This window comes from Manis javanica, chromosome X (assembly GCF_040802235.1).
Source record: "Manis javanica isolate MJ-LG chromosome X, MJ_LKY, whole genome shotgun sequence".
Lineage (NCBI taxonomy): Eukaryota > Metazoa > Chordata > Mammalia > Pholidota > Manidae > Manis > Manis javanica.
In genome coordinates this window covers 141,391,963-141,405,333 of record NC_133174.1, presented here as the reverse complement: position 1 = coordinate 141,405,333, position 13,371 = coordinate 141,391,963, and positions in this window count along the sequence as shown.

Genomic DNA, 13,371 nt, shown 5'->3' with positions numbered 1-13,371 from the left:
TGTGGTGTTTCCTCCTATAGACCCCTTCCCTCCACTGCCGCCCTCCTCTCTTGCCTTCTCCTGGCTCCACTCCTAGTTTCCTCGGACCACTGTAGCCTCACAGATGAAAGCCAGAAAGGGGTGTGTGCATGCACATGTGCCTGGCTCAGCTGGGTCACCTGGTCTTCCTCTCTCTCTCCTTGCTGCCTGCTCAGCATCAGCATCTCATGGTGCATAGCACATGGACTCCGTATCAGACTACATTGGGTTTACGCTCTGATCAGACTATATTGAGCTCTGCCTTCACCAGCTATGTGGCCTACGGCTACACATTCACTCTCTGTGTGCCTGTTTCCTAATCTATGAACTGAGAACGTGGCACAGAGGGTGGCTGAGAATGCAAGCCCCTTCCTCATTGTCAGTCTCCAACTGCACTGCTTTCAATGCCTATGCCTTCCAGGTCCTTAGTGCTGGGCAAGGGAAGACAGACACCATAGGGGCTGGGGAGCCACATTCAGAGACTACACAGACACCACTGCCCCCTCTGCACAGACTGACTTCTCAGAATTCTCATCTACCCTGAGAAGGAGGTGAGAGGTCAGGGATGCATCTGTCCTCCCCACTGAGCCTGGAAGCCTCGGAATCTCCCTCCACACAGGCAGGCAGAGCTGTCAGTTACATGTGAAGCCAGCCCCCGCCCACTCTTTGATGATCCAAATGGATTCTAGAGGAGGAGTAGAGAGAGGTCTGTTTCCTCTTCCTCCCCTTCAGTAATAACCCTCATTCCTAGGCTGACCACCAGCCTCCAAGGTGGCCAACAAATCCCCCTCCTGTTATCCACACTCTGGTACGGCGTCCTCCTTCATGGGACAGGACTGACAGGTGTTGTGAAAGTGCTGTACGACTCCCTAGGTCATAGGAAGGCATTTGGCTTCAGCCTTGCTCTCACCATCTCGCCCTGTGCAAAGCAACTGGGGGTTCATATTATTTTCAATGTGCATTGAACATTCACAAAGACACAACCACCTGGATCATCATACCAACCTAAAAGTCATGTGAAAGAATTGAAGTCATAATTATCAAATTATGCTCTCTGATCAGAATGCAATTGACTTAGGATTAAATCACAGAAAATTAAAAAGAAAATCTCCAAATATTTGTAAATTACATACATCTGAATAATAAATGGCCAAGAGGAAGTTCAGAAATATTTTGAACTGAATAAAAATTAAAACAACATATCAAAATTGGTGTGATTCAGCTAAAGCGGAACTTAGGGAAATTTACAGCATTAAATGCTTAGGTTAAGAAAAAAGAAAGGTATTAAATCACTGATCTTTAAAAAACTTTTTTAAAGGACCAAAAAATAAACCCAAATCAAACAGAAGGAAGGGGGAAAAAAAACTAAGTACACAAATGGACAAAATTAAAAACAGAAAACTAATAGAGAAAAATCAATGAACTAAATGGTTATTTAATATCAGTGAAATTTATAAATGTTAACAAAGAAGATACAAATGATCAGGATCAGGAATGAATGAGAAGATCTCAGTACAGACTCTGTTAGATATTAAAAAGATAGTAAGGAAATACAATGAACACACATAAATATGACAACCCAGGTAAAAAGGACAAATTCCTTGAGAGAAAACTAACTCATCAAAGAGAAAATAGATAACCTGAAGAATCCTTTAATTATAAAGAAATGAATTCATAATTAAAAGCCTCTCAAAATTTTTTGCTCAGCCTAAATTCTATTAAACATTTAAAGATGAAATGATACCAATTCTACACAAACTCTTCCCAAAAAGAGAAAAGGAGGGTACACTTCCCAGCTCATTTTTACAAAACCAGCATTAACCTGATACCAAAGCCAGAAAGAAAAGAAAACTATGGGTTAATATCTCTCATAAACACTGATACAAAAATCAAACAAAATCTTAGCAAACGGAGCTCAGAAGTATTTATTACATTATGTACTACAATCAGGTGGGGCTTATCCTGAAAAGGCAAGTTGCTTCAATATTTGAAAAAAAATCAATCAGAGAAATGCACTATATTAATAAAGAAGAACAACTATACAATCATACCAACTGATGCAGAATTAGCATTTGAAAAACGTCATCCATTCAAGAGTTTCAAAAAATTGTCAGTCAACAAAGATAGAAAGGAACTTCCTCGGCCTCACAAAGGTCACATAAAAAAAGCTGAAATGTGATATTATACTTAATGATAAAAAGACTGAAAGCTTTCCCCTGAAGATCAGGAGCAAGGGAAGGAAACAAGGGAAGGAAACCTCTCTCACCACCGTTATTTGAATTATACTAGAATTCCTAGGCAGTATAATAAGGCAAGAATAAGAGATAAAAGGCATACAGATGGGAAAAGAAGAAATAAAAATGTCTCTACTTGCAGATGACATGATTAAAACCAAAAAAAGTAGCCCAAAACACTTCTCTTAGAACTGAGTTAATTAAGGTCATAGGACATCAAGAAAAAGCTCTTAAAATAATTTTAAATCTATATACCAGCAATGCTGTTTCCAATAGCTCCAAAAATATTGAAATACTTAGGAATAAATTTAACAGAACATGAACAGGATCTGTAAGCTGAAAACTATAAAACACCAATGAAAGAACTTGAAGAATATACCTCTCCACCCAACTGTCAGCTGCTGGTAGCCAGAATCCTTGTTTGGAGAAGAGGCTCATAGGTGTGAGTACTGCCTAAGATTCCACTGGATTCCAAGTTTCCATCTCCTGGCAAACTGCTGAGAAGCCCTTCACCAAGGCCACCGTCCAGTGCCTGTAACACCTGGCAGGCCTCCAAGACCTGCTGGCTTCCAGCACCTCCACCTGACACTGTGATTGCCCTCGTTGGGGCAGGTCGATAGTCCTTGGGCAAACACACCACCAGCTGAAACGATGGGACACATGGCCAGCCTCACCTGTTTTCGCTCTGCTTGTCTGCTGCCAGGTAAGGATGCTGTTGGCTTGATTGGGCACCATAGCTGGCAGGTGAGGGGGTCACTCACCAGGACAGTCAGCCAAGAGCTCAGAACAGCAGAGTACCCAACACAGCTGGGGTCTGGGAAAGCCTCACAGAGGGCCAAGAGCACATGACAGTCATTTGTCTGAAATTTGGTAAATTTCTCTTTGACCCCTGGACTCTGCCCTGCCTGGCCCCAGGTTAGGTCCCAGTCCTATCAGTCTGGCCTATGACCCCATTACATGAACCAGTCTCCCTTGGGGAAGGGTGTTGCCCAGAGTTGCTGTCTTCACAGATCAAGCTTCTTGAAACTTACAGAAGAAAGTGTTTTAAAAACAGCTTTTTTCAAAGTAACAGGCTGTTAATCATATCACCAAGAGAAAACTCCTGTAATACTTTGAAATATGCACTTTAAGATATTTTTCAAGTTCTCACACTTAATGGAAACAACTTTATTGTTCTTTTCCTTATATGCAGTTGTTTGTTCATTTGTTTGTTTTAAAGTTTAGAAAATAAAAACCACCCATGTCATAATCTGGAGGGAACACAGCACAGCAAATTAGAACTTTCTGTCCATCACACACAGACAAATGTGCACTCAGACAGACACACTGGCACTCTTTTCTTTTACAAACACTGTAGAGCCCCAATCTCCCTTCCTCACTGGCCTCTTTTGCTTTCTAAAGGAACTTAAACTCCTTCCCTTCATTCACATCATGGGTTGGTCTCTGGTTGAACCAACTGCCTCTTGCTAGACAGGAAGGATATTTATGAAAAGAGTTTGTGAACCAGAACCTGGCCTAGTTTTGGTACAGATTTAAATACACAATGTGTTCAGGGCCCAGAAGATTCTCATGATATGAAGTGAGGGAGAACACATTCGACCGCTCTGGGACAAGGGAAAGGCCAGTGGTCTGAGAGGCTTCCTAGCAGCAAGAGGGCTGCTGAAGGGGCGGGGTTTGCATGGAGCTTGTGGTGCAGGGAAGGGGAGAGCTAGACAAGGATGTCTGGGCATGCTCATCCCAGCTGGTTGGGAACTTTGAGGAGCTTCAGGCACCCCATCCCCCTGGCTGCCTGCTCAGCTCTAAGGCCCCCCACTGTGGCACACAGCCTGCTGCACCTCCCTCCTAGCCTGCTGGCATCAGCTCGCAAACTGGCAATCACTGTGCTGGGATCAGGCCAACCAGAGGGAGGCCCTGCCCACAACAGCTAGAGACGCAAAACACAGAGGCTTACACCTGTGTGCTTGGCTCACTAGCTCTGACACCGGAGACAGGCACCACAGACGGGAATTAGGAAACAGATCTCTCCTCCCCCGGGCACCAGCTCCACTTCCCCTATGACCCCCAACCTCACTCTAGGGGCTGAGCAGCTCCAGAGACTGGAGCTTCTGGGCACCAGTGGGCACCATACAGAAACAGGAAGCATCAAAAGAACGTGGTTCAGACCAAAATCTCACAAACCCCAGAAAAAGGGCCAAATGAACTGAACTCACCAATCTTCCTGAAAGAGAGTTCAAAATTAAAATGATAAACATGCTTATGGAGGTACAGAAAAATATTCAAGAACTCAGGAACGAGTTTAAGTCAGAGATTCAATCATTAAGAAATACCGTATCTGAAATGAAACATACAATGGAGGGATTTAAAAGCAGATTAGATGTAGTAGAAGAGAAGGTAAATGAAATAGAAATTAGTGAAAGGAATACAAAGAAGCTGAGGCACCAAAAGAAAAAAAAATCTCTAAGAATGAAATAATATTGAGAGAACTGTGTGACCAATCCAAACGGAAAAATATTCACATTGTAGGGGGTACCAGAAGAAGAAGAGAGAGAAAAAGGGATAGAAAGTGTCATTGAGGAGGTAATTGCTGAAAACTTCCCCAATCTGGGGAAGGAGATAGTCTCTCAAGCCATGGAGATGCACAGATCTCACAACACAAGGGACACAAAGAAGACAACATCAAGACATACAATAATTAAAATGGCAAAGATCAAGGATAAGGACAGACTTTTAAAAGCAGCCATAGAGAGAAAAAAGATAGCATACAAAGGAAAACCCATCAGGCTATCATCAGATTTCTCAACAGAAACCTTACAAGCCAGAAGGGAGTGGCATGATGTATTTAATTCAATGAAGCAGAAGGGCCTGGAACCAAGAATGCTCTACCCAGCAAGGTTATCATTTAAATTTGAAGGAGGGATTAAACAATTTTCAGATAAGCAAAAGCTGAGAGAATTTACCTCCCACAAACCACCTCTACAGTGCATTTTGGAAGGACTCCTATAGACAGAAGTATTCCTAAGGCTAAGTAGATGTCACCCAAGGGATAGACAAAGAGTACAGATTATGATTCATAACATACAAAGAATGGAGGAGGAAGGAATAGGAGGGGGAAAAAAGAGCCTTTAGGTTGTGTTTTTAATAGTATACAAAGTGAGTTAAATTAGACTGTGAGATAGTAAGGGAATTACCCTTTAACCTTTGGTAACCACAAATCTAAAGGCTGCAATGGCAATAAGTACATACCTATTGATAATCACCCTAAATCTAAATCATCAGAATGCACCAATCAAAAGACATAGCGTTAATGAATGGATAAAAGACAAGACCCATCTATATGCTGCCTACAAGAGACTCACTTCAAACCCAAAGACAAACACAGACTGAAAGTAAAGGGATGGAAAAAGATATTTCGTGCAACTAATAGGGAGAAAAAAGCAAGAGTTGCAGTACTTGTATCACACGAAATAAATTTCAAAACAAAGAAAGTCACAAGACATAAAGGACATTACATAATGATAAAAGGGTCAGTCCAACAAGAGGATATAACTATTATAAATATCTGTGCACCCAACACAGGAGCACATACATATGTGAAACAAATAGTAACAGAATTAAAGGGGGAAATAGAGTGCAATGCATTCATTTTAGGAGACTTCAACACACCACTCACTCCAAAGAAAAGATCAACCAGACAGAAAATAAGTAAAGAGACAGAGGCAGTGAACACTTTTAGAACAGATGGACCTAACAGACATCTACAAAACTCTGCACCCAAAAGCAGCAGGATACACATTCTTCTCAGGTGCACATGGAACATTTCGAAGAACAGATCATATACTAGGCAACAAAAACAACTTCAGTAAATTCAGAAAGATTGAAATTGTACCAACCAACTTCTCAGATCACAAAGGTATGAAACTAGAAATAAATCACACAAAATGAAAAATCCCACAAACATGTTGAGGCTTAATAACATGTTCCTAAATAATCAATGGACCAATGACCAAATACAAACAGAGATCAAGCAATATATGAAGACAAATGACAACAATAATTCAACACCACAAAATCTGCAGGATGCAGCAAAGTCCGTGCTAAGAGGGAAATATATTGCAATAAAGGCCTACCTCAGGAAAGAATAATCCCATATGAACAGTCTAAACTCACAATTAATGAAACTAGAAAAGGAAGAACAAATGAGGCCCAAAGTCAGTAGAAGGAGGGACATAATAAAGATTACAGCATAAATAAATAAAATTGAGAAGAATAAAACAATAGAAAGAATCAATGAAAGCAGGAGCTGGTTCTTCGAGAAAATAAACAAAATAGATAAAACCCTAGCCTGACTTATCAAGAGAAAAAGAGAGTCTACACACATAAAGAGAACCAGAAATGAGAAAGGAAAAATCATGATGGACACCACAGAAATACAAAAAATTATTAGAGAGTACTATAAAAAATTATATGCTAACAAACTGGATAACCTAGAAAAAATAGACAGCTTTCTAGAAAAATACAACTTTCCAAGGCTGACCAGGAAGAAACAGAAAATCTGAATAGACCAATTACCAGCAAAGTAATTGAATTGGTCATCAAAAAACTACCTAAGAACAAACCTGTGGACCAGATGGCTTCACTTCTGAATTTTATCAAACATTTAGTGAAGACCTAACACCCATCCTCCTCAAAGTTTTCCAAAGAGTAGAAGAAGAGGGAATACTTCCAAACTATGAGGCCAGCATCACTCTTATACCAAAATGAGGCAAAGGCACCACAAAAGAAGAAAATTACAGACCAATATCCCTGATGAACATAGATGCAAAAATACTCAATAAAATATTAGCAAACTGAATTCAAAAATACATTGAAAAGATCATCCATCATGATCAAGTAGGATTTATTCCAGGGATGCAAGGATGGTACAACATTCAAAAATCCATCAACATCATCCACCACATCAACAAAAAGGAGGACAAAAACCACATTATCATTTCCATAGATGCTGAAAAAGCATTTGAAAAAATTCAACATCAATTCATGATAAAAACTCTCAAAATGGGTATAGAGGGCAAGTACCTCAACATAATAAAGGCCATATATGACACACCCACAGCCAACATTATACTTAACAGCAAGAAGCTGAAAGCTTTTCCTTTAAGATCAGGAACAAGACAAGGATGCCCACTCTCCCCACCTCTATGCAACATAGTACTGGAGGTCCTAGCCACGGCAATCAGACAACACAAAGAAATAAAAGGCATCCAGATTGGCAAGGAAGAAGTTAAACTGTCCCTGTTTGCAGATGACATGATATTGTACATAAAAACCCCTAAAGAATCCACTCCAAAACTACTAGACTTAATAACTGAATTCAGCAAAGTTGCAGGATACAAAATTAATACACAGAAATCTGTGGCATTCCTGTACACTAATGATGAACCAGCAGAAAGAGAAATCAGGAATACAATTCCATTCACAGTTGCATCAAAAAGAATAAAACATCTAGGAATAAACCTAACCAAGGAAGTAAAAGACCTGTACTCTGAAAACTACAAGACACTCATGAGAGAAATTAAAGAGGACACTAATAAATGGAAATTCATCCCATGCTCTTGGGTAGGAAGAATTAATATTGTCTAAATGGCCATCCTGCCTAAAATAATCTACAGATTCAGTGCAATCCCTATCAAAATACCAACAGCATTCTTCAATGAACTAGAGCAAATAGTTCTAAAATTCATATGGAACCACAAAGACCCTGAATAGCCAAAGGAATCCTGAGAAGGAAGAATAAAGCTTGGGGGATTACGCTCCCCAACTTCAAGCTCTACTACAAAGGCACAGTACTCACGACAATTTTGTACTGGCACAAAAACAGACCCATAGAACAACAGAACAGACTAGAGAGCCCTGATATAAACCCAAGCATATATGGTCAATTAATATTCGATAAAGGAGCCATGGACATACAATGGGGAAATGACAGCCTCTTCAACAACTGGTGCTTGCAAAACTGGACAGCTACATGTAAGAGAATAAACTAGATTATTATCTAACCCCATATACAAAAGTAAACTTGAAATGGATCAGAGACCTTAATGTAAGTCATTAAACCATAAAACTCTTAGAAGACAACATAGGCAAAAATCTCCTGAATATAAGCATGAGCAACTTCTTCCTGAACACATCTCCTCAAGCAAGGGAAACAAAAGCAAAAGAGAACACATGGGACTACATCAATCTAAAAGTTTCTGTACGGCAAAGGACACCATCAACAGAAGAAAAAGGCATCCTACAATGTGGGAGAATATATTTGTGAATGACATATCCGACAAGGGGTTAACATCCAAAATGTATAAAGAACTCACATACTTCAACATGCAAAAAGCAAATAACCCAATTAAAAAATGGGCAGAGGCTCATAATGAAATTATCGAGTATCACAATTCTTCCAAGTGGTAAAGATACCTCAAGACAAATGCTGGGCATAGAAGCCACAGGGCATAAATCTGCAAAGAAGTAAAAAGCTAACCTTTTCAAAGAATATTGCTTCTCTCTCACTTACCAACTTTACATTTCCCTGTATGGCCCCAGAAGATGACTGGTTAGCCAGAGACGGGTAAGATTCCTCAAGGGAGGAACAACCTAAGACAGGCACAGTCACAGGGGGGTCATCAAGTGAGAAATTGGGGATCAATAGAGGTGAGGTTTAGAACCTCACACCCCCAGTTTTGAGAGAAATCTGCTGCATCCGTGGATGTTTTGTTGCCCTTGTCTAGCTTGGATTAATACTTAGTCTACAGGCACACACCTGATCATCTACATTTGCCCTCTTACAGCACTAAACTATGTTTTCTACCTTTATCTTGCATCTACCTACCACTTCAGCATTTTATTAAAAATAATAATAATAATAATAAGGGAGAAATGTGGGATTCACATATAAATCAAGTATAAAAATCAAATGAATATTCATATTTGACCTAATTGTTTATAGTTCATAATGCGTGATCAAAACTGAAAGTTTCTGTGATGACTGCCCTTGCACTGTTCACCATGTAAGAACTTATTCACTATGTAAGAATTTGTTTATCATGTGAGAACTTGTTTGTTATGCTTCAGAAGATTGGAGACTGTTGAGAATTAGGCCTGGGGGTGATTAATGATTGTGCATTGAGTCCCCCATACAGAATGTTATTGTTGTTAACAACCATTTGATCAATAAATATGAGAGATGCCCTCTCAAAAAAAAATGGGCAGAGAGGATATGAAGAGACTATTCTCAAAAGAAGAAATTCAGATGGCCAACAGACACATGAAAAGATGCTCCACCTCACACCAATAAGGATGGCCAGCATCGAAAAGACTAAGAACAACAAATGCTGGTGAGTGAGGATGCAGAGAAAGGGGAACCCTCCTACACTGCTGGTGGGAATGTAAGCTAGTTCTACCATTGTGGTAAGCAATATGGAGGTTCCTCAAAAAACTTAAAATAGAAATACCATTTGACCCTGGAATCCCACTCCTTAGAATTTACCCAACGAATGTAACTTCTCAGACTCAAAAAGACATGTGCACCCCTATGTTTATTGCAGCACTATTTACAATAGCCAAGATACGGAAGCAACCTAAGGGTCCATCAGTAGATGAATGGCTAAAGAAGAGGTGGTACATATACACAATGGAATACTATTCAGCCATAAGAAAGAAACAAATTCTACCATTTGCAACAACATGGATGGAGCTGGAGAATATTATGCTGTGTGAAATAAGCCAGGCAGAGGAAGACAAGTGCTGAATGATTTCCCTCATTTTTGGAGTATAACAACAAAGCAAAACTGAAGGAACAAGATAGCAGCAGACTCACGGACTCCAAGAATGAACTAGTGGTTACCAAAGGGGAAGGGTGTGGGAGGGTGGGTTGGGAGAGAGGGAGATGAGGATTGAGGGGTATTATGTTTAGTACACATGGTGTGAGGGGTCATGGGAAAACAGTGTAGCACAGAGAAGGCAAACGGTGACTCTGTGGCATCTTACTATGCTGATGGACAGTGACTGCAATGGGATATGGGTGGGGACTTGATTATATGGGTAAATGTAGTAACCACATTGTTTTTTCATGTGAAACCTTCATAAGAGTGTATATCAATAATATCTTAATTAAAAAATTTAAAAAAAAAGAACCTTGACTGGTGCAAACCATTACTTTGTCATGCTTTATAACAGGTGCTTAGTATTCACTATGCAATTTAATCTTCATTTAGAGAAATCATTTCTTGTAGAAACTAAAGCAATTGGCAAGAGGCACTTATTTCTTTTTTGTTCTTTCCTGAGGTATTTCTGTATTGCAATATGCTTCACTCTTAGCACAGCCTTTGCTGTGTCCCACAGATTTTGCAGTGTTTTGTTATTGTCATTTGTCTCCATGTAGGCTATTGATCCATTGCTTAGGAGCATGTTGTTAAGCTTCCATGTGTTTATGGGATTTTTTGTTTTCTCTCCATAATTTATGTCCAGTTTCATACCTTTAGCCGCCCTCTTGCTGTTAGGAAGTCTCTCAGACTGCTGGCCTTTCTTTTGTCCAGAGCAGCTGGATACAGATCCCTGGTTTCTACAAGTGGCTGGAATCTCAGTCTCTCCAGGTATTCTGCCTGTCTTAGCTTTCCAACCTCCTAATCACGAGAGTCTCGTGAAAGCACCATGAAATGTAGGTTTGTGCTCCCAGAGATCTCCAGAGTTAGGTATTCAGCAGTCCCAGGCCTCCACTCCCTCCCTCACTGTGTTTCTCTTCCTCCTGCCGGTGAGCTGGGGTGGGGAAGGGCTTGGATCCAGCCAGGCCACAGCTTTGGCACATTACCATGTTCCTTGAGGTTTATTCTTTTCTCCAGGTGTATGCTTTTCGGTGCAGCCTTCATTCCTGTTGCTCTTTCAGTGAGAGAAGCATGAATGCACAAGCGAGTGAGCATGACAAAAAATAAAGTATGAGACTTTTTGCATTTTCAAGGGAATATTTCTGAGAACTTCATAAATTCTCCTAATTAAATATGACCACTATAACATAGAATTTCTTCATAAAACACAGTAAAATATGATTGTGTAGTATACAATCTTGTACGATTGTCTTAAGTGTCTCTTACCCCTATTAACATGGGTACCACTAGGATAACCAACCATCCCAGTTTCTCCTGGACGGGACTGGTTTCAGCAAAGTCTTGTGTCCCAGAAAATCTCTCAGCCCCAGGGAATCTGGGATGGTTGGTCACTCTTGAAAACTGTCCTTTAGCATAGTATGGCATTGTTCACCTTATTACAGTTGATTGATCCTGGATGGTTACCAAACTTACACTTGGCCGGATTTATGGAAATGGGACCATAGTGTCTGTGGCAACCATGGAGGTGTCTTTCAGCTTTTCTTTTAAGAGAAAATCTACTGTGAGGAGTGGAATCAGACAACAGCCTCCAACTGTAGCACTTTTGAGATATTTTAGCATCATTCCATCTAAGGACATACCCAACCCAACCAATTTCTGAGCACAGGAGTGATACTAGGGCCATTTCTGCTCAATGTGGGGTTCCTCTAATCAGCACCCTTTGCTCTGGAGTTCCCAGTTGGGCTGGCTGAGACTTTCATAGAGTTGCACTGTAATCTGAAGCATTGCCAACTCATTCCTTCTTCATTTCCTCTCATCTAATAAGTGTCAGACCTGTTCTGTGGTCTGAAGTCTCTCCCTGCCTATTACCACTCCTCATCTTTATCTTATACACCATTACTCACAGTAGATCTCTGGACTTCTTACTCTATCTTGGCATCCACTTTTCAGAGGACTCAGTGTGACATAGTGTCTCTTACCAGTGGTTGAAGCTGGAAGATGAAAATTAAAGAAGGTGTCAGTAACTGTATTTCCTGCTGCATGCACTTGAGAAATTAAAGGAGCTTTTGGGGGTAAGTGAAGAGGGAAGGTGGAGGGAGAAGGAGGGAGACAGATGGGGTGGGGGGTGGAGAGAGAGAACATACAAATAAATGTACAGGGAAGGGTAGAGATAAAAGAATGATTATAGTCTTACTGGTATTTTCCTTGGTTTTGACCATTCTTGAGGCCTAAGTGTAACTTGCCCTTTCCAAGTTTTGATTGTTCCACTCCTTGAATTTTGTAAGACACAAAAAAGTTATGGGACATAAATCACTCTTTCACTTAAGTTTCAGGTAAGTTTTTTTCACTTTCAACTAATGAAATACCTCTACACTGCAAAAGTCATTGTACAGGCTACTGAGTTTGTACTGAATTATATTTCTGTGACAGTCATAAATGTTCATATCCTCAGACACAAATTAATACACTTTTCAGTTTTTACCAAATTCTCAACTATCAGTAGTCAAGGAAAATTTTGCGTGGCCTAGATGATTTCTGAAAAGTTTGAGCATTTATTTGTTTCTGTATAGGGTATATAGCAGAATTGTTGTCATAGTCCAAGGCCTCAGCCAAATTCAATATTGCACTGTGTCCAGAATATTTATTTTCTGGCTAAAAGCCACTTCAATTACATAATAAAGTCACTTTTACTATGATTCTTCTTCATTTTTAAGACTTTTTCAAAGATCTGTAATAACTGCTTCTTTTAAGGATCACCTTGACAAATCAAAATTCAAAATCATATTACACAGTTTGAATCACTTTTCAACAACTCTTAAGGTTCTGAACAGGATTGGAGAGCATGAAAGATTCATTGAGACTGATAAAACTAGATGTAGATTTTGGCCAAAGATGATGGCTCCTACACATCATTCTTATACAAAAGTCCATGGAAGAAACGGAGATAATTTAGTCTAGGGCAAGGTCATCAAATTATAGCCTGCAGGCCAATTCTGCATCCTGCCTGTTTTTGTAAAGTTTTGTTGGAACACATTCACACTCTTCATTTAAGTATTTTCTGTGGCTGCTTTTGCTCAATGAAGGTAGAATTGAGTAGCAGCAAAGTCTTGGTGTGTCTCACAAAACCTAAAATATTTACTATCCGACCCTTTACAGAAAAAAATCACCAACCCTTAGCCTTGACTGTTAGCAGGGCAGGTAGAGAGAAATAGATAAGCAGATCATATTTTTGTAAGCAGAGCAGGAAC